This window comes from Lithobates pipiens, unplaced genomic scaffold (genome assembly GCF_037356315.1).
Source record: "Lithobates pipiens isolate NorthernLeopardFrog02 unplaced genomic scaffold, aLitPip1_a1.2 Scaffold_10, whole genome shotgun sequence".
Taxonomy (NCBI): Eukaryota; Metazoa; Chordata; class Amphibia; order Anura; family Ranidae; genus Lithobates; species Lithobates pipiens.
In genome coordinates this window covers 16,420,380-16,440,324 of record NW_027507686.1, presented here as the reverse complement: position 1 = coordinate 16,440,324, position 19,945 = coordinate 16,420,380, and the positions used below count along the sequence as shown (strand labels likewise).

Genomic DNA, 19,945 nt, shown 5'->3' with positions numbered 1-19,945 from the left:
TCCCCTGAGGGGAATACGTGACCTCTTCTCTTTGGAAAATACCAGGTATCTGGCTGCCATGTTGACCCAATAGCTTTATTATTCCTCAGTGACTGTTTAGGGGCAGTGGGCTGCCTCCCCACAGAGCTGAAGCCAGGTACAGCCAACACTCTTCATACACAGTCCAGCCCCTGGCAGCCAACATGAAGCTCTCTGTGTGCCTCTTTCTCACTCCAGGTCACCACACCTGAGGGAACTCCCCCCCCCCCTTCATCACCTCAGAAAAAAGGCGGGAAGAGGCGCGCCGCGGAGGGCGGGGCCAGCACGCTAGCCCACAGAGGGCGGCGGTTGACGCGACAATAACAGGGGCGGGGCTATCCCCGCGCTCCTCCTCCTCCTCGGAAAACGCTCCCCCCTCCCCTCCAGACTTGTAAGCCATGCGCTTGCGTGCGCGGCCTCGCGTCTTTGACTGACAGGCTCGGCGACGCAAAGGGCCGCCCCGTGCACGCGCCCGCAAGCCCTTCCGCAGTGTCTCCTTCTGTGAGGGGGGGAACCGTCCGTGCGCGCTCTGGGAGCCCCGGTAACGGCTGAGGAGACGGAGGAGGACGATAGGGGAGCCGGGCTTTTACCTGACAGGACGGGGCGGCCGAGCAGAGGTAAGAGAGGCCGGGTGTTGTGAGGTAAACATGAGGTAATCTCCCCCTCCCCCCTCTGTGTACCCGGTGTCCTCATCTACCCCCCCCCCCCAATCCGGCCCGTCAATCCCCCCCACCCCGCCCCTCCTCAGTGGAGGCTCTTTGTGTCTGTCTGGCCTTCTCCTTTGTCCTCCACCGATCCGGAATTCCTCCATTTATCCCAACTGGGGCAAGCTGTGCCTGGCGACCAATCAGCGTCCAGCTTTCATTTCCGCAGCTCAGCTGAACAGACTGAAGGTGGGAGCTGATTGGTCGCTGTTATCAACAATGAGGAAAGCTGCGCTTGGCGACCAATCGGCTCCCACCTTTCATTCCCAGCGCTCAGCTGAACACACTGAAGGTGGGAGCTGATTGGTCTCTGTTATCCAAACTGGGGGTAAGCTGCGCCTGGCGACCAATCGGCTTCCATCTTCAGCTGAGCTGTGGAAACGGAAGCTGATTGGTTGTCAAGCGCAGCTTTCCTCATTTTTGATAAGTGACCAAGCTTCCATCTTTAGTGTGTTTAGCTGAGCTGTGGAAATGAAAGCTAGAAGCTGATTGGTTGCCAGGCGTAGCTTGCCCCAGTTTGGATAACAGCGACCAATCAGCTTCCACATTCATTCTGTTCAGCTGAACTGCGCAAATGGAAGCTGATTGGTTGCCAGGTGCAGCTTGCCCCAGTTTGGATAACCGTGACCAATCAGCTCAGCCCAGTGCTCAGCTGAACACACTGAAGGTGGGAGCTGATTGGTCACTGTTATCCAAACTGGGGTAAGCTGCGCCTGGCAACCAATCAGCTTCCATTTCCACAGCTCAGCGGAACACACTGGAGATAAAATCTCATTGGTCGCTGTTATCAAAAATGAGGAAAGCTGCACCTGGCGGCCAATCAGCTTCCAGGGTTTGTTTCCACAGCTCAGCGGAAGATGGAAGCAGGTTGCCGGACGCAGCTTGCCCCAGTTGGGATAACAGCGACCAATCAGCTCTCACCTTTCATTCCCAGTGCTCAGCTGAACAGACTGAAGGTGTTATAACACACTGATTTATCTTCAGTGTGTTCAGCTGATCTGTGGAAATGGAAGCTGATTGGTTGCCAGGCGCAAGCTGTGCATGGAGACCAATTGGCGTCCACCTTTCATTTTCACAGCTCAGCTGAACAGACTGAAGATGGAAGCCGGTTAGTCGTCAGGCACAGCTTGCCTCAATTTGTATAACAGCGACCAATCAGCTTCAATCTGTTCAGTTGAGCTCTGGAAATAAAGGGTGGAAGCTGATTGGTCGGTGTTACCCAAACTGGGGAAAGCTGCGCCAATCTTCTTCCACCTTTTTCATTTCCAATGCTTTAGCCGAACAGACTGAAGATGGAAGCTGATTGGTCACTGCGATCCAAACAGGGACAAGCTGTGCTTGACAACCAATTGGCTTACAGGTTTTCAATTCCAAAGAGGTAGCTGAACAGACTGAAGATAGAAGCTGATTGGTCACCGGGTGCAGCTTGCCCAATTTTGTTTAACAGCAACCAATCAGCTTGCATCTTCAATCTGTTCAGCTGAAGCTTTGGAAATGAAGGCTGGAAGCAGATTGGTCGTCAAGCACAGTTTGACCCAATCGGCTTCCAGCTTTCATTTCCAGAGCTTCAGCTGAACAGATTGAAGATGGAAGCAAAATAGTTGCTGTTATACAGACTGGGAAAGCTGTACTCGGCGACCAATCGGCTTCCACCTTGCATTTCCAACAGACTAAAGATGCCAGCTTGTTGGTCGCTGTTATGCAAACTAGGGCAAGCTGCACCAGGTGACCAATCGGCTTCCATCTTCAGTCTGTTCAGTGGATTTTTTGGAAATGCACAGTGGAAGCTGATTGGTTGCCAGGGCATGGGCTCCACTAGACCTCTGAAGGTAGCTGGGGGGGGTACCGAGCCGTCAGCAGCAGATCCTCAGGGCTCGGTTCACGTTGATGCAATGCGAATGGTTGCGATTTTTACTGTGTGTTTTGACAGGTGTAAATTTAATGCGATTTCTGAGAGGGCTGGGCATAGCTGGAAATGTAATTCACACGAGACCCCTTTTTTTTGTGTGTTTAAATCTGATCCTAATCGCACCCATGTGATTGGCCTTAGAAGTTTTTTTTTTTTTCACTTGGTAATATGGCCAGTAACACGCCTCCTGTGTTAGAGCCTCTCCATTCTGGATGAAGAACAGGGGGCACCTTTTTGACAGCAGCAAGGAGGGGAGTGTTAGATGGACTAGCAGATTTGGATACACTAACACATTGAAGCCAAACACCAGCTCACACTTTATAATAACTTGCGGTTGTTTGTTTCTATTTGGGATAAAGGTGGGATTGTCCCAATAACACTTTTTTAAGACCAAGTACAAATCCCGATACTTCATTTTTAATTTTTTTTCCATTTTCAAAGCATAATACAGATTAGGTGGCACTGTCTGGTGGCTCTTATGGGCATTGGGCACTGATAGTTGGCATTTACGGGTACTGATGGGCAGGCACTGAAATGCAGCTAGCAATAAATGACTTGGGGAGGAAAGGCTGCCTGCGATGCCCATCTTGGTACTCCTTGCACAGGGCTGCACAAAAGCAGCAGCAGACATCTTGGTACACCCAGCCTGAACTATATGGGCTGGGTGTGGCAAGATGTCCGCTGCTGGCTTACTGTGGCCGAGTACAGGATGTACCAACATGGGCGTCGGGATGTTTCACCCGCTGACGTTGTTTCGTCATGGAGCGTCCATTGCGTTGTTCCGCCCACTGACTTCCAGTAGCACCGCCTCTCCCAGGTATAGGATTAGGCATCGGGAGCATTTGTTCGAGTAAGTACAAGTACTTGCGCAAATGCTCGGTATCGGGACAACCCTAGATAAAGGTTTTACATAAAATGTGATTGTTCTACGACCCCCCCCCCCCCCAATCAGTTATAAATGGTTTGTCTTGTATATAATATTGGTTTGTAGATATAGTTTATAGCTGGGACCCAGCTATTCATTTTACCTGTGAGTAGTCGTAATGTTCTGGCTGATTGGTTTACATTGTCGAGCACTGCGATAAAAATGTTGGCGCTATATAAATCCGCTATAATTCTTCTGGTGAGGATGTGGATTTATTTACAAATCATTCACCAGTATGTGTTGGGCATTGGAAGGTTTTTTGTTTATCTGGAAAATAATCAGATCTGCTGGTGGCATTTCTAAAAAAAAAATAAAAATAAAAAAAGTAAGTCTAATAGTTGGTTTAAAGTGATTGCAAAGTCTAGGTTTTTTTTTTTTATTTGAAAATAACAAACATTAATTATAATTACCCGCCCCTTGCAGTGGTTTTGCACAGGGCAGCCTAGATCCTCCTTTTTCTCGGGTCCCTCTTCGATGCTCCTGGCCCCTCCTCCCTCCTGTCGAGTGTCCCCACAGTAAGCAGCTTGCTACAGGGGGCACCAAAGCAGAGCTGCAGCTTTGTGTCCATTCACAGAGCTGCGGTTCGGTCCCCCCCTCTCCTGGCTGTGACAGCAGCGGGAGCCAATGGTACCGCTGCTGCGTTTCAGCCAATCAGAAGGGAGAGTCCCGGATGGCTGAGGGACTCGTGGACATCTTTTGGATAGTGATGGGCTCAGATAAGTATTGAGGGGGCTGCTGCCCACAGAAGGCTTTTTATTCGAATGCATTCGTTTTAGTGGCACTTTACCGCTGTTTATAGTAGCGCTTTTACCCCCCCCCCCTCGAGCTAGCGGGCAAGGAAAAAGGTGAAAATTGCTGCAGCGCTTTGGCAGTGTTGCCCATTTATTTCAATGGCGGGGCAGTTTAGGAGCACTGTATATACCGCCCCAGAGATGCTGCTTGCAGGACAACACCCCCCCCCCCCCCAATTCTACAAGCGCACTGCCCCGGTGTGAAAGCACTCAGGCTTTTACACTGGGGATGCATGAGAGGTGCTGTTTTTAGCGCTAAAATGCCCCCCCCCCCCAAAGTGTGAAAGGGATCTAAAGCAGCCCGTGGATGGAGATTACTGTCAGAGCTGCGATGTCATTGTTTACAATCCTGGCGCTTTCATGAAATCTCCTCTCCGAATGTGTGAAATGCCAGAGAGAGACGTCTGATGGGAGGGCAGAAAGACATTCCCTTCCCTGATTTCTGTTTTCACAATAAATAGTGATAAATATTACAGTTCTGTGGTTTAATACATCTGACTTTCTAATTATCGGTAACAAAGTTTGTCAGACTTTATCAAGACTGGAAGCTTATTGCGGGGTCAGATTTGAGATGGATGTAGAGATAGATTTATTTATATTTTTTTCCCCCAATGCGGACTGACACACCGGTTCATTGATGCCATAGAACTACTGTACTGTCATCCTCGTTCATCTGTGGGAGCCCTTTGAGTGCATACAATACAATACCTGTTGCTGCATTATTCATTTTGTGTGGTGCACCGAGGCAGTTAGCTGGGATGGAGTGCCTCATGCCGCTGTCCTTTGCCTGTGTGTATCTATCACACCTGACGGATTTTATCTTTTAAATAACATAGGACATTTTTATGTGTGTGTATATATTATATAATAATCGTGAGTGTAATTTTTGCCAGAATTGTGCAACTTGTGTGTATGTATGTAGTATGTATTATGAGTTGCACAATTCTGGCAAAAATTACACTCAAGATTTTTTATATACAATTACAAAAAAATTGGGCTAACTTTACTGATTAATTTTTTTTCTTTTTATTATTTTTTTGTTTTGTTCATTAAAGTAATTTTTTCCCCACCACCATTTTATTCTCTAGGGTCTCTACAAAAAAAAAATATATATATATTTTTATATATATGACTTTTTTGTAATCTGCTCACTGTTCCTATTTTATTTTTTTTATCGTTTATGCTACAATTTTTTTAGGGCTTGTTTACATTTGCTTTTGGGGGTTCTGTGTTACTCATCCAAACTCCCCCCCCAGGACCTACCGGAGCCCCATCTCAATCCAGCATTGGCCCCCCGCTGCTGTCACTCGCAGGTAGTGAGGAGGGGGTGGTGCTGAACTGCGTGCTGTCTCTTATGGATACACAGAGATGGTACTATTGCTGCTCGCTCCCGAGCCAAAGACCATAAATGCAAAGAGTCCAGCACACTCGCTCAATACAGTAATGAGACCCAGTCATAGGAGGGCGCTGTGGTGAAATGGCGTTCGGTGCTGCTAAGGAAGTCCAATTCAAGATATCGCCAGGACACTTCTGTTGGTGACATTAACCTCTTCCCGCATACGTGTAAGCACTCTACTGTGCTGAGTGCGCATCTGTATATGGGAAAGCTTCTGATGCATACTTGCGTTTGAGAGCTTTCCAATCGTGTGACAATCATAAAGGGGCTGGACGGGGGTTGGTGTCCTGTCAGTTTATCGGAACCTGGTGTGTTGGTGATCTCTTGGAATCGCAGTGAAGTGTGTTTGGCTTTTTTTATTTTATTTTATTTTTTTGGTATGTGGTTTCTCTCATACATTAGCAAGGTGTGTTGGGGTGCCATTAAGAATGGTGGATAAAAAGATGGGCAGTTTTGTGCACCACAAGTTCCTGTGTGAACGAAGCCCTATGCCTAATACACCGCTCCTTCACCGCTCCTGCCCATTGAAGGAGGCACTTTGCAGTGGTTTTTAACCCTTTCTCTGCTGCTAGCGGGGGTAAAACCACCCCGCTAGCAGCCGAGTACCGCTACAAATCCGACCATTAACCACTTCCCGACCAGCGCACGACAATGTACGTCGACAGAATGGCACGGGCAGGCATATTGGCGTACATGGTCGGGACCCGTGGACTCGATCGCCGCGGGCATCCCCGCGATTGTCTCACGGAGCGGCCGAATGGAGGAAATGCTGTGTAAACAACTTTTTTCCATTCTGCCTAGCAACTAGTGACGCTGATCTCTGCTCCATGTGATTGGAGCAGAGATCAGTGTACACTAAATGAAAGCCCAACCCCCCCCACAGTTAGTAACACCCCTAGGAACACTTAACCCCTACACTGCCACCCACTGGTTAACCCTTTCACTGCCAGTGTCATTTACACAGGAATCACTGCATTTATATAGCAGTGATTACTGTATAAATGACAATGGTCCCAAAAATGTGTCAAAAATGTCCGATGGGTCCCCCACAATGTCGCAGTCACAATAAAAATCGCAGATCGCCGCCATTACTAGTAAAAAAAAAAAAAAAATTATTAATAAAAATGCTATAAAACTATCCCTATTTTGTAAACGCTATAACTTTTGCGCAAACCAATCAATAATCGCTTATTGCGATTTTTTTTTTTTTTTTTACCAAAAATATGTAGAAGAATACGTATCCGCCTAAACTGAGGGAAAAAATGTTTTTTATATATTTTTGGGGGATATTTATTACAAAAAGTAAAAAATAATGAGTTTTTTTCAAAATTATCGCTCTATTTTTGTTTATAGCGCAAAAAATAAAAACCGCAGGGGTGATCAAATACCACCAAAAGAAAGCTCTATTTGTGGGAAAAAAAGGACGTCAATTTTGTTTGGGAGCCACGTCGCACGACCGCGCAATTGTCAGTTAAAGCGACGCAGTGCCGAATCGCAAAAAGTGGTCTGGTCTTTGACCAGCAAATTGGTCCGGTCTGAAAGTGGTTAAAATGCTGCTAAAAATAGCACTGACGCTCCCCCCGCCCCAGTGCTGAAGGGTTTTAAGGCATGTTAGTAACTTCCTCTATCTAAGGAAATTGACACTTGTAACCCGTGTGCTGTAAGTCCACAGTGCAAACCACTTGGGCTTCATGTACACGGGACGTTTCTCAACCTCTCCTGAATGCTGGAATGCCATAGCTAGTAATCCACATTTTACTAAAGATAACCTCAGGAGTCCCTCCCAAAGAATTAAAAACAAGTATTTATTACCTATTTCAGCCATTCTGTGAGAGAACAGAGTGAGTAGCAGCTAAGAAAGCTGTGTGCTTGTAGCTAGCTGTTATTTATTTGGTTGTTTTTTTTAATATGAATCCCATGATGAGCATGTGTGAGGAAATGCTCCTGATGTTGCTTTTGCTGAGGCTCCAAAGACGTAGAAAATTGCGTGAGAGGACCAGAGTTTGTCACTACTGGACACATCATTGATGGCTCAATGCATCTTCACAGGAAACTTTTCTAATGTGTATGTTCAGTAGAGCTGCACAATTGTTAAAAAAAAATCAAAAATCTTCATTTAACCCCCCCCCCCCCTAACAATTTCTATTGCAGAGTTTGACAATTCTTTCATATAACAAGTAGAGAGACTTATCTGCTCACTCAGCTGTCAAAAGAAAACATCTGGGCAGTCTGCCAAGTTTTAACTCTTCCTTCTTAGATTAAAAGGATAAACTTGTGTTTGTAAAGAAAAAATCCAGGCAGTGTGCCAAGTTTTCAACAACATAAATGCAGTATGTTTAAAGTGGAAGTAAACCCTTCCATAATTTTCAGTCAAGGAAGCTGCCATCTTGGCCTCTAATGATTCTTCAACTGCCATAATGCTGCACATGTGATCAGTTATGAAACTAGCCATTGGATGGTTTGAAAGTCTGGTTGAGAGCACAACCAATGTGAAAGTTAGCATTTCCGGCATGCCGGGAGTAGAAGTGTTTTTTTTTAAATGGGTTTACTCCCACTTTAACCACTTAAAGAGGGGTTTCACTGAAATTTTTTTTTTATTAAAAGCCAGCAGCTATAAATACTACAGCTGCTGACTTTTAATAAATGGACACTCACCTGTCCCAGGGTCCAGCAATGTCAGCAGCCGAGGCCGATCGATCGCTTGGCCGCCGCCGCCATTCTAGGTAAGGGAATCAGGAAGTGAAGCGTTGTGGCTTCACTTCCCGGTTCCCTACTGCACCTGTGCGAGTCGCGCAGCGAAATAGGAATAGTCCGTGCTGTGTCTGGGACCCGTGTGTGTCCCAGCAGACAGCGTGCCGGGACAGGAAGAGGCATAGACTCCCGTGGGAGTCTATGCCCGGAAGTGGGTACAAATACCTGTCTTGGGTATCTGCACCCCCCCCCCCCCCCGAAAGGTGCCAACTGTGCACCGGAGGGGGGGGGGGAATCTGATCAGCGGAAGTCCCACATTAGGATGGAACCTCACTTAAAGAAAGTCTAAATCTTTTTCTGACACTTAAAGTTAAAACCAACATTATATATTTTAGCAGAGGCCCTAGAGAATAAAATGTAAATTGCTGCAATATTTTATGTCGCACTGTATTTGCCCAGCGGTCTTTCAAACGCAATTTTTTGGAAAAAAAAATACACTTAAATTAAAAAACAAAAAAAAACAGGAGAATTGTGAGAGAATGGTCATCTATCTTCAAAGCAAAAAAATTGTGATTCTCATTTTAGCCAGAATCGTGCCGCTCTAATGTTGAACTGCATAATTATCCAGAGTATGTGTGTTGTACAGCATAATGGGGGGGGGGGGGGGAGAGATATCACATGGTATATCAAGCTTTGCATACAGTGATAATTGAGTTTTTGGTGTGTTTTTTAACATTTCCCGGGTTCAAAAGTATAAATAAAATGTTTCCCTTTTTAAAAACGCTACTAGACCTAAACGCAGGTTGGCGTTTGAAATCCCTCCAAACACGACTTCCGAATGTCTTTTTTTGGGGGGAGGGGTTCCAAAAAAAGATTTCTTAGCGCAACTGCCTAGGAACGACTGTAAACGATCCTGTGTACATGTACTGATAAGATAACAGAGGAGAGTTCAGAGGCACTTAAAAAAATGCCTAACTGCTCCTAAACGTCAGTTTTCCAGCAGTGTACATGAGGCCTAATAAGCCACGTGTCTGTTGTCTCCTCTGGGACACCATGTGCTCTGTGTATTTATACACTCAAAGTCTCCTTTAAGTCTGTGGAATTGTTTATTTTTTTTTCAGCATGGGTCTTTGTCTTTTCAGGTTGTATATTGTGTGTGCGTTTATCTGTTTCATCTTGTGGTGCTGCAAGCATGTCGGGCATTGAAAGTCTCCTTGTGTCTTTTTCTTGTTCTTCCCTTTTTTTTTTCTTGCGCTGCGGATCACAAAATCGGCTTCATTGTTAGGAATTCAGGTTGCTGTTTTGTCCTAGTTTTTGTAAATTGGCTGCTGTGTGTATTTGTATGATTTGGATTGAAGGTATGCTGTGCCTTGCTGTTGTGTTTTTTTTTAAATTAATTTTTTATTTTAATTTTTTTGAGGCTACGCATTTTGTGTGAAGATTCTGCATTGTTTTGTTTTTCTGTTGCTTCTTCGTACTGTTTATATGTATATAGCTGTTATATGTTTTATATTGTATATGTTTTCTTTTCTGTGTGTATTTTGCATATTGGTGGCATTTATTGCAAATTCTAGTGTGTCGCTGGGTGTGTGTTTTTGGTTCTGTGTGGAACAGTGCAGTTTATATTGCATTTTGCCAGTTTTGTGTATCTTTGCTATGTGCATTCTTGTTTTATGTTGACTTTTTGACTACTTCGATGTTTTGAGTGTTATGGGACATTACCACTTGTCTACTGGGCACGTTTTACCCCCCTTCCTGCCCAGGGCAATTTTCAGCTTTTAGCTCTGTCGTACTTTAAATGACAATTGCGCGTGTACTCAAATGATATTTTTAGAATTTTTATTTTTTTCACAAATGGAACTTTACTTTTGGTAGTATTTTATCACCTATGGAATTTCTAATTTTTGCTTTAAAAAAATAAATTTTGTGTGTGTTTGTTTTTTGTTTTTTTCTTTAGTTTCTGTCAATTAATTTTGTAAATGAGTAATTTTTCTCCTTCGCTGATGAGGCAGCACTAACGGTCTGCGTTGTAATCCAGGCACTGATGATCAGTGCCCTGATTACCTGTACAGGTCTCCCCTGCGAGGAGATGCCACTGATCGGCTCTCCTCGCCACACACCGAGGAGAGCTGATAAACGGCACTTGTTTACATGTGACCGGCTGTGATTGGACACAGCCACTCGTGTGGATAAAGAGCCATGTCATTGGTTCTTTACTGAGAACGGGGTCGCCCCATGTCTTAGGAACACAGGGCTGCCGCGATCACCAACGCTCCCCTCTGTTTCTGGGGTGTCGCCATGACTTTGTCCTAAAACGAGGGCGCATCCTGCCTGCTGTCCTTCTTCTTTTTTTTTTTTTTTTTTTATTTTTTTTTACTATACAGTGGGCGGGAAGTGGTTCAAGACCAAACTGAACCACAATAAGCCCCTGTACACACGGTCGGAGATTTTGCCAACCAAATCCGTCAGATTTTGTCCGTCGGATTGTGTCCGAAACTGTTGTATACACACGGTCGGGCCAAGTTGGCGAAAAATCCGATCTTTCAGAACGTGATGACGTAATTTCGTTACGATGGGACTACATTCAGGCTAGTAGCCAATAGCTTTGATGTAGGAATTTGATCTGAGCATGCGTGGCACTTGGTCCGATCAAAATTCTCTACACCTGATCGGATTACGTCCGACCGGTCCAGTTGATCGGGAAATATTTCCAACATGTTGCAAAATTGGGTCCGACGGAGATTCGGACGGAATCAGTCCGATGTATACCACACATAGTCGGATTATCTGACAACACGGTCCGATAAGACTCATTCCGACGGATTCTCCGACCGTGTGTACGTGGGCTAAGATGGATGCCCCCCCCCCTCTCTGTCAAAGACCTCCACTTTCAGCATGTCTCTGGAACTTGTATTTTAAAGTGTTACTAAACCCACAACAGTAAAAATCAGTCTGTATATGCAGTAAAGCAGGCTTGTTATACTCACTGTGGAACCTAAGGGGTTAATCCTGCACATTGTGTAAAAAGGCTGTGAGATCCTGTCTTTGATCCTCCCCTTCCACTGTCCCCAATCCATCTCTTGATACTACCGAACCTTTGGAGTCCCTCATTGTTTAGTTTTGTGTGTGTGGCTTTTATTTTTATTTTTTAAATTTCATTTCTTGGGAGGGTGCATGTGATCAGCACAGGGCCAATCAGCACTTTCCTGAGGGTTATGGGTTCTGCAGCCTCATAGGACAGTCAGGGGAGAATGAAGACTCCTCCTACATGCTTTAACCAGACACTGATAGAATTCACAAGACTGCTATGTGCTGCTGATGAGAAAAGGCATTTGGCAGTTTATTATTTTTACTAAACTAATTGCACTTCCATGTTCTGTGTACTGTGCAAGACCAGATATGCAGGATCCTGGTTTTAGTAACACTTTAATGACCCGTTTTACCTACAGAAATACATTACAGGTGTGTTTGAGGTGCCACTGCGAGCGTCAGATCATGGCCAGCAATTCACACACTAGACCTCCTCTGTAAATCTTAGAGTGTTAACCAGTAAATGCATTTAAAGCTACGCCTGTGGATAGTGAAATTTACATTGTGTCGCCATCGCACGTGCGTGCGCAATTTCAAATTGTGGTATGTTTGGTATCTATCTACTCGGTGTAACATCTTTTATGTTTTCAAAAGAATAAAAGAATTGGGTGATGTATTGTCGCTTTACTTACTGTATTGGCGTATAACACTCACTTTTTCACAATGAAAATCAGGTGCAAATAGCATGTGCGTGTTCTACGCCAATACAAAAATTTATGTTTTTTTCCCCCTGAAACTTCCCTGTTAAAATGAATGTGCGTGTTATACGCCGATAAATACGGGTAATATTTATTTTTGTGCAAAATTGGCCAATGAATTCTCTACGGCCTTTGTTAAAAAAAAAAAAAAAAAAATTATATATATATATATATATATATATATATATATATATATATATATATATATATATATATATATATATATATATATATATATATATATATATATATATAATATATATATATTTACACATTTATACAATTTTTTTTTTTATTTATTTTTTTTACAGAAGCCCTAGGCTGGTTTTGCAATTATTTTTTTTTTTTCTTCACATGTGGTATTTGGACAGCAGTTTTTCAAACTAATATATAACCTCATCGGAGAACGATTTGTGAACCTCTGAATCGTTATGCTGCGATTACATTCAACACCCCTAATCATTGCATGTAAACAAAGTGGCAGAAAAGGCCTGGTCTGTTTAGGACAGTTTGCCAATATGTTACTGGGGTGTATTGTTATGCACTTGTGTTTATTAGATGCTGGTAGTTGCAGAGAAGTGGTGCATGTTGTTTGTGTGTTAGGCCCCTTTCACACATGCGGGTGATATGTCCGTATTTCATCCATCCGTTTGCGGATGAAATACGGACATACATTCATCCCTATGGGATAGCGGGTGTCTGCGGATGAACATCCGCAGACACCCGCTATTGTCCGTCTCCGCAACAGTCCGATTCTGCAGACGGAGGAAAATCCTATTTTTCTATCCGTCTGCAGAGCGGATCGGATGAACGCGGACACATGGTCCGTGCTCATCCGATCCCCATAGAGGAGAGCGGAGAGCTGACAGGGCGGTCCCCGCACAGTGTGCGGAGACCGCCCTGTCCACAGCCGGCTCAGCGGGGACAACGGAACGATCCCCGCTGAGCGAGCGGATCTTCACGGGGCGGATCATTACTGATCCGCCCCGTGTGAAAGAGGCCTTATAGGAATCCCTTGTGATGCTTCTTGTGTTTTTTGTTTGTTTTTGTTGTGTGGTGTTTTTTTTTTTTTTTTGCGTGGTAAATAAATGGTGTCGCTGTGTTTGTGCCAACACGGAGAGGCCTGGCTGCATTCCTGGTGGGGTCTTGCAGCGTTCTCTTCCTATCCATTGTTCCCAACAAGAGATGTCAGTAGCATGTGGCAGCTTAGGATAACCTCTGTGTACACAAGGCTAAGCCTGATGTCTCCATTCTTAGCTGTTCGTGCATGTAATGGGTTTGCATAACAGCGGTGTAACCAAGCCATGGCGTCCATTATTTGACTTTTGTTGTAAACGCTGCTTTTAGAAACCAGTTATTAATGGTATGTATAAGTGTGCATGAGTAAAACAAGTTCAGTTACTATTTTTGTCAAGTTAAACACCTTTTGGTGGGACATGGCCGTGATAAAGAATACATTGCCTTAGGAGTGCTATGTGAACTTTTTGCAAGTTGTAAACAAGTGCAGTTTTGCAATTGTATGGTAAAATTATTTGCAGTTATTTAACCACTTGCTTACTGAGTACTTAAACCCCCCCCCCCCTCCTCCTCCCGTCCAGACCAATTTTCAACTTTCAGCGCTGATGCATTTTGAATGACAGTTGTGTGGTCATGCTACACTGTGCCCAAATGTGTTTTTGCATTTTTTTTCCTCCACAAATAGAGCTTTCTTTTGGTGTTATTTGATCACCTCTGCGTATTTTTTGTTAAAAATACAGAATTCTTAAATTTTTTTTTATTTATTTTTTCTTCATATTTTGTTATAAAATTTTGCAAACAGGTAATTTTTCTCCTTCATTTCTACGCTAATGAGGTGGCACTGATGGGCACCAATAGGTGGCAGTGATGGGTGGCAATAATGGACACTGATCGGTTACACTGGTAGGTGGCCCTGATTGGCACCACTGGTGAGCATTGATAAATGGCACTGTGGGCACTGGCAGGTGGCACTGGCAGGGGGGTTTCTGATTGGCACAGATTAGGCAGATGTGCCTCCTTCTTCAGACCGATGTCCCTTGCACATAAGCCGGTGATCAGCTTTTTTTTTTTTTTCTCCTCGAGCTGTCAGTGTGAGGAGGAAAAAAAAAACTATTACCGAGCTTTTGTTTACACACGTGATCAGCTGTCATTGGCTGACAGCTGATCACATGGTAAGGGGACCAGGACCGGCCCCTTAATCAGATCTGTGATCACCAGAGTCTGTGACTTTGTGATTACAGCGAACGCCCTGCAGGGCACACGCAAAGGGGATGCCGTCATATGACGGCCTCCCGAAAAATTCATGTCCGCGCTGTGGCCGTCATTTGGCTATAGCGCGGACAGCAAGTGGTTAAAAAAAAGTTTCTCCTTCAGCCATTGTCTGTCTGATAATTATGTAAGGGTTTGTATTGAGGAGATCTTGCTGTTCTTTGGTTGAGCTTTGGAAAAAGCTAAAATATTTTAATAAGCTGCATGGCGTCTTTGTTGTGCTTAGGAATCAGATGTCAGCTTTTTAGCAGAACATAGAAAATGAAAGCAGCAATCAAAAAAAAAAAAAAAAACCCCTGGCTGTTATGAGCAACACAAACTTTCATTTTTAACCACTCGAGGACCAGCGTCACATCGGTTTGTCACTGGATTAGAAAGGTGATTTCACGGTCATTTCTGCAGCAATGATCGAGAGCGTTTTGTTTTTTTCCTAGGCCTGGCAATTCCTTTCAATAAGAAGCCACTGGGTTACTTTTACAGGTGGTGTAAGGGGGGGGGGGGGGGGGGTCACACTCTCCCTGCCGCCGCCTGCAATCAGAGACCCTGGTGAGGATGTGACTGGCGGCATCCGGTACCTGGGATACAGCGAGGGGAACAGATTTGAGTCCTGTCACATGTAAGCCTTACTGGTTTGAATAAGCATCTAATCCCAGGGGCCCTCAAACGGGCGGACCTCCAGCTGTTGCTGAACTACAAGTCCCATGAGGCATTGCAAGGCTGACAGTTACAAGCATGACTCCCACAGGCAGAGGCATGATGGGACTTGTAGTTCTGCAACAGCTGGAGGGCCGCCAGTTTAAGACCCCTGCTATCAATTCAATCTTGGTTTGATCGGATGCTTTGGAGGGCATGGGAGAGTCCATGTCTCAGCAAAGCGTACCTTTTGCTGCCCATGCTATCACAGGTAAGTTGTTATTCCTTGAGATGGCAATAAATTTGATTAACTTTATTTTTTACACTGTCTCTTTAAATTTTTTAATTTTTTTTTAAAGAGAATAAATACAATTTAAAAAAAGTGAATGCTTCCCTGTCCCCCTGTGCCTGCGCACAAAGGTGAACGCATATGTAGGTCACGCATGCATATGTTTGCACCACACATGTGAACTATCACTGCACATGTTATAGTGAAAGCAATAATTCTAGCACCAGACCTCCTGTGTAACTCTAAACTGGTAACCTGTAAAAGCTTACAAAGCGCCACCTGTGGATATTTTTTGGGTATCATAGTTTGGTGCCGTTCCACAATTTTAACCACTTAAGGACCAAGCCGCTGTTTTTTTTTTTTTTTTTTTTTTTTTTTTTTTTTTACACTGTCCTTTTTTATTAAAAAAAAAAAGAAATAGTTTGGGTCACTTTTTTTTATTCCTATTACAAGGAATGTTAAAATCCCTCGTAAAAAAAAAAAAAAAAAAAAAAAAAGCGTGACGGGGTCAAAATGATCTCGGGTCTCTCTCATTTTCACTTAAATGCAAATAAAATTAAATGTATTTAAAAAAAAAAAAAAAAGTCCCCTTTAAGGCCATTGGGCGGAAGTGATGTTTGACGTTTTGCTTTCTGTCTTCCAGTGTTTGAGCCGAGTCGGGGCCATCTTTCCCTCATTCGGCTCCAGGCCTGTCAGGGGAGAGGACGCGATAGTCTCCGCCACTTATATATTTTTCAGACACCCTAGAGAATAAAATGATGGTCTTTGTCACACCCTATTATTTGCGCAGCTGTTTCGCAAGCGCAATTTTTTTTGAGGGGAAAAGAATACACATTTCTTGACTTATAGATAAGACAACAGTAAAGTTAGCCCAATTTTTTTTATTTAATTGTGAAGGATATGACCGGAGCACGGCTCTCCTTCCCCCCGATAAAAGTGATCTTGCGACGAATTCAGCGCAGAGACCACTTTTATCCTAAAGAGGACCGCCCGCCATTTCTAAAAACGTCAGGGTTATGTCAGCTAGCTGCTGCCAGAACAACAGTATTTAGCGTCAAAGTAACAGATGAAAAAACAAGCTCTGGACTGCCGCACTCTTCAGAAGACCACTTTCTTTCATTGGAAAATCACATCACATTACAGCTCTACATAGCGAACTAGGAAAAATTGCTGACGTTTCGCACTAGCTGTAGTGCTTATTCATAGCTATGAATAAGCACTACAGCTAGTGTGAAACGTCAGCAATTTTTCCTAGTTCGCTGTGTTGAGCTCTGATGTGATTTCCCAATAAAAGAAAGTGGCCTTCTGAAGAGTGCGGCAGTCCAGAGCTTGTTTTTCTTCTGTTGCTAGTGGTAATAGCCAGCACCTGTGGCTTCCCAGCCGAAGAGACCGTTTAACACAGCCTGCATGTGTGCTCCTGGAGCGGTGAGATCCCTTCTCCTTCATATTACAATTTAGCATCAGTACCGACGTACAGCGGTTTGCGCCAATGGTTAAAGCATGACATGTTGGGTATCTATTCGACATAACGTCATGTTGGGTAATAATTGGGTATTGTGATTTTGTGCAATTGAAAAACCACCACTGCGCAAATACTGTGTGACAAAAAATTGGAACATCCACCATTTTATTCTTTAGGGCCCCCACTTAAAAAAAAAAAAAAAAAAAAAAAGTTTGTGGGTTCTAAGTAATATTCTAGTTAAAAAAAAACAAAAAACTGATTTTTGCACTTAAAGCGGGAGTCCGCCGGGACTCCGCGTTTTTTTTTTTTTTTTTTTTTTTTTTTTTTTTTTTTTTAAAGCCGGCAGCTACAAATACTGCAGCTGCTGACTTTTAAAATAGTGACACTTACCTGTCCAGCGCGCCCGCGATGTCGGCACCCGAAGCCGATCTCTCGATCGTCTCTCTGGTGCTGCCGCCGCCATCTTGGGTATGGGAATCAGGAAATGGAGCCTTTCGGCTTCATTTCCCGGTTCCCTACTGCGCATGCGCGAGTCGGACCCGCTGCCTCTGGGAGGACGGACCCGCTGCCTCTGGGATCTGTGTGTTTCCCAGCAGGCAGTGGGGGACTTTCGGAAAGGGGCGTAATCTACGCCCCTTTCCGCATTGAGCTATCCAGGAAGTGGGTGCAGATACCTGTACTGTACAGGTACCTGCACCCCCCTCCCCCCTGAAAGGTGGCGCCGGAAGGGGGGAGGATTCCAATGAGCGGAAGGTCCACTTTAGGGTGGACCTCCGCTTTAAGTGAGAAGTGTCAGAGTAGGTCTTGGTGTGTCAAATGGCTACAAAGGGGGATAATTGAAGAAAAATTATATATTTTTTTTTTCGTTTATTTTTAAGTTTTATTGAATGTTTGATAAAAGAGCAGGTTCCAAATATCTAGTGATGTTTGGACATGTCTGTTGTGTACTTGTCTGTTTTTAGGATTGGAATAATCACAGTCCACTTTATAGCGTTGTTTCATTTATGTTGCATCATTCATTCCATGGAGGTTTGTGCAGTAGTAATCATGAGACGAGATATTTTTGTTCCATGCCAGTAGGCTTTGCTTTAGATTTCCCATGAATAGAATCTGTATTCTAAAACTATTTCAATATTCTTCCAGCTTTTTGTATTTTTTTTTTTTTTTTTTTTTCATGAAGGCCCTATTCACACCTGAGTGTTTTGTAGCTCCAAAACACTCAACGTTCCAAATCCTATTGTTCACACCTCAGTGTAGTGTGGCTTGTAGCTCGGAAAAGTACATGAGCTTCAAGCTTTTTGATCGCAATAGACTTCAGTGAAAGTGCTTTAAAAATGTGTGCACACGCTCATTTTGCACATTTTTTTTCCCCTAGTAAGGAGCTTTCTGGACTGTTTGTCTTCTTTTTAAAAAAAAAAAAAGTTTCAAATGGAACTATAGAACTTTTTGTTCGCTTTCAATGATAATGGTAAACAGGACAAATAGAGGGGGAATCTCCCTAATGGGGGAACAGACATTAATGGAAACTGACAGTTTTAATCCCTCTCTAAAACTAAAAAAAGTTTTTTTTTGCCTTTTTAGATATACTTTAAAGTGATTGTAAAATCTTGTTTATAGCATGTTTTTTTACTTGCCTCCTATGTTGCAATGGTTTTGCACAGAGCAGCCTGGATCCTCCTCTTCTCGGGTCCCTCTTTGCTGCTCCCGGAACCTCCCTCCTTCGAGTGCCCTCACAGCAAGTAGCTGTTCATGCATTTTTTTTGCATCTCCACGCACAGGCAGACAAGTGTACAGATTAGGCAGGTTGATTCATATTCTGAGCCTTTTTTCTTTTATATGAAACTTTAGGGGAACGATTTCTTAGCAGTGGCGTTCAGTAGTGCGGGCAGCGACAAAGCTATGCACTGGCTTGATTTCCTGCAAGGCAATATCCTAATGTGCTAGTATGCATCTCATACTAGCACGTTATGAGAGACTTGCCTTAGGACAAAGTCCTCCAGCACCGCACTGTCACCGCTAAGAGGACTGACCTCGGTGTAACAACCTCACTCACGCACATGCGTGTGGGAGCGCTGTTTACGGGAATAGGGTCTTAAGGTTCGGCACGGTGTGGGACTTTCGGAGCGCATGCATCGGTAATGTCACGACTGCATGCACTCTGAATATCTCCTACACTGTGCATGTTTTATGATATATTCACAGTACCTACAGGTAAGCCTTATTATAGGCTTACCTGTAGGTACAAGTGGTAGTACAGAGTTTACTACCACTTTCATAGTGGTAATGCAGTTGTAGATGCTTTTTGCAACACTGGAATATTGTCGAAATTGTTGGAAGATCTGAGTAGAGCAGATTCATCAACCTTTTATGGAGAAAGGACTGGAGTAAAGGATGTAAAGTCTGTACACATCTGTTGAGCAAGGTATGGATCCCGCACATCCATGCAGACATGCTGGTATGGGAATGAATTGCAGTCTCGGCCTGGACTCTGCCAGTCTGTGGTTAGCTGGCTGTACACGGCTTGGATTTGGTAGGTATGGGCCAAAATTCAAGCTGTGGATGGCCCTGTTGGCACCCCATCCGCTTGGCAAGTGGAGTTTTCAGTCAAGCTTTGACTAAGAAGTTGGTCTGAAAATTTTTGGCTGAATTTGCACTTGCATCCAAGCAGATTCAGTTAGCAGTGACGGCTGAATTCAATAGCAACTGATGTCCCTCTATCCACACTGCTTAGCCTGGATAGGGAAACCAGTACATTTTTCTGCATGGGGTTGAACAAGATAATGTTTTGACCAACTTTACACCTCATCTTCTGTTCACTAGTGACAAATTCTGCTTGTGCCTTTTGACCTTGCACTTGGTGTCCAGGCTTTAGATGTCTGTAAATGACTCGCTAAAGGCAATTCATGCCCCTGTTCTTGAGCTTCACTTATGATTTTTGAGTTGTTTTTGATGTTCTACTAGGTCAGAGGTCTCCAAATTATGGCCTGCTGGAAATATTTACATCCTGCCTAAAGCTAGGGGTCAGGTTCACCTGACTACATTCCTCCATTTCC

General features: G+C 44.0%; 1 protein-coding gene across 2 annotated transcripts in view; it reads left to right on the top strand.

The window, feature by feature from the left end:
- The first annotated feature begins 443 nt into the window (after positions 1-443).
- Positions 444-19,945, top strand: part of SIAH1 (siah E3 ubiquitin protein ligase 1) — a 47,943-nt gene continuing 28,441 nt past the window's right edge. For both annotated transcript variants that reach the window (XM_077451730.1, XM_077451721.1), the window contains exon 1: positions 444-635. The gene's annotated coding sequence lies outside the window, so the exon portion shown is untranslated. The remainder of the gene's footprint in view (positions 636-19,945) is intronic.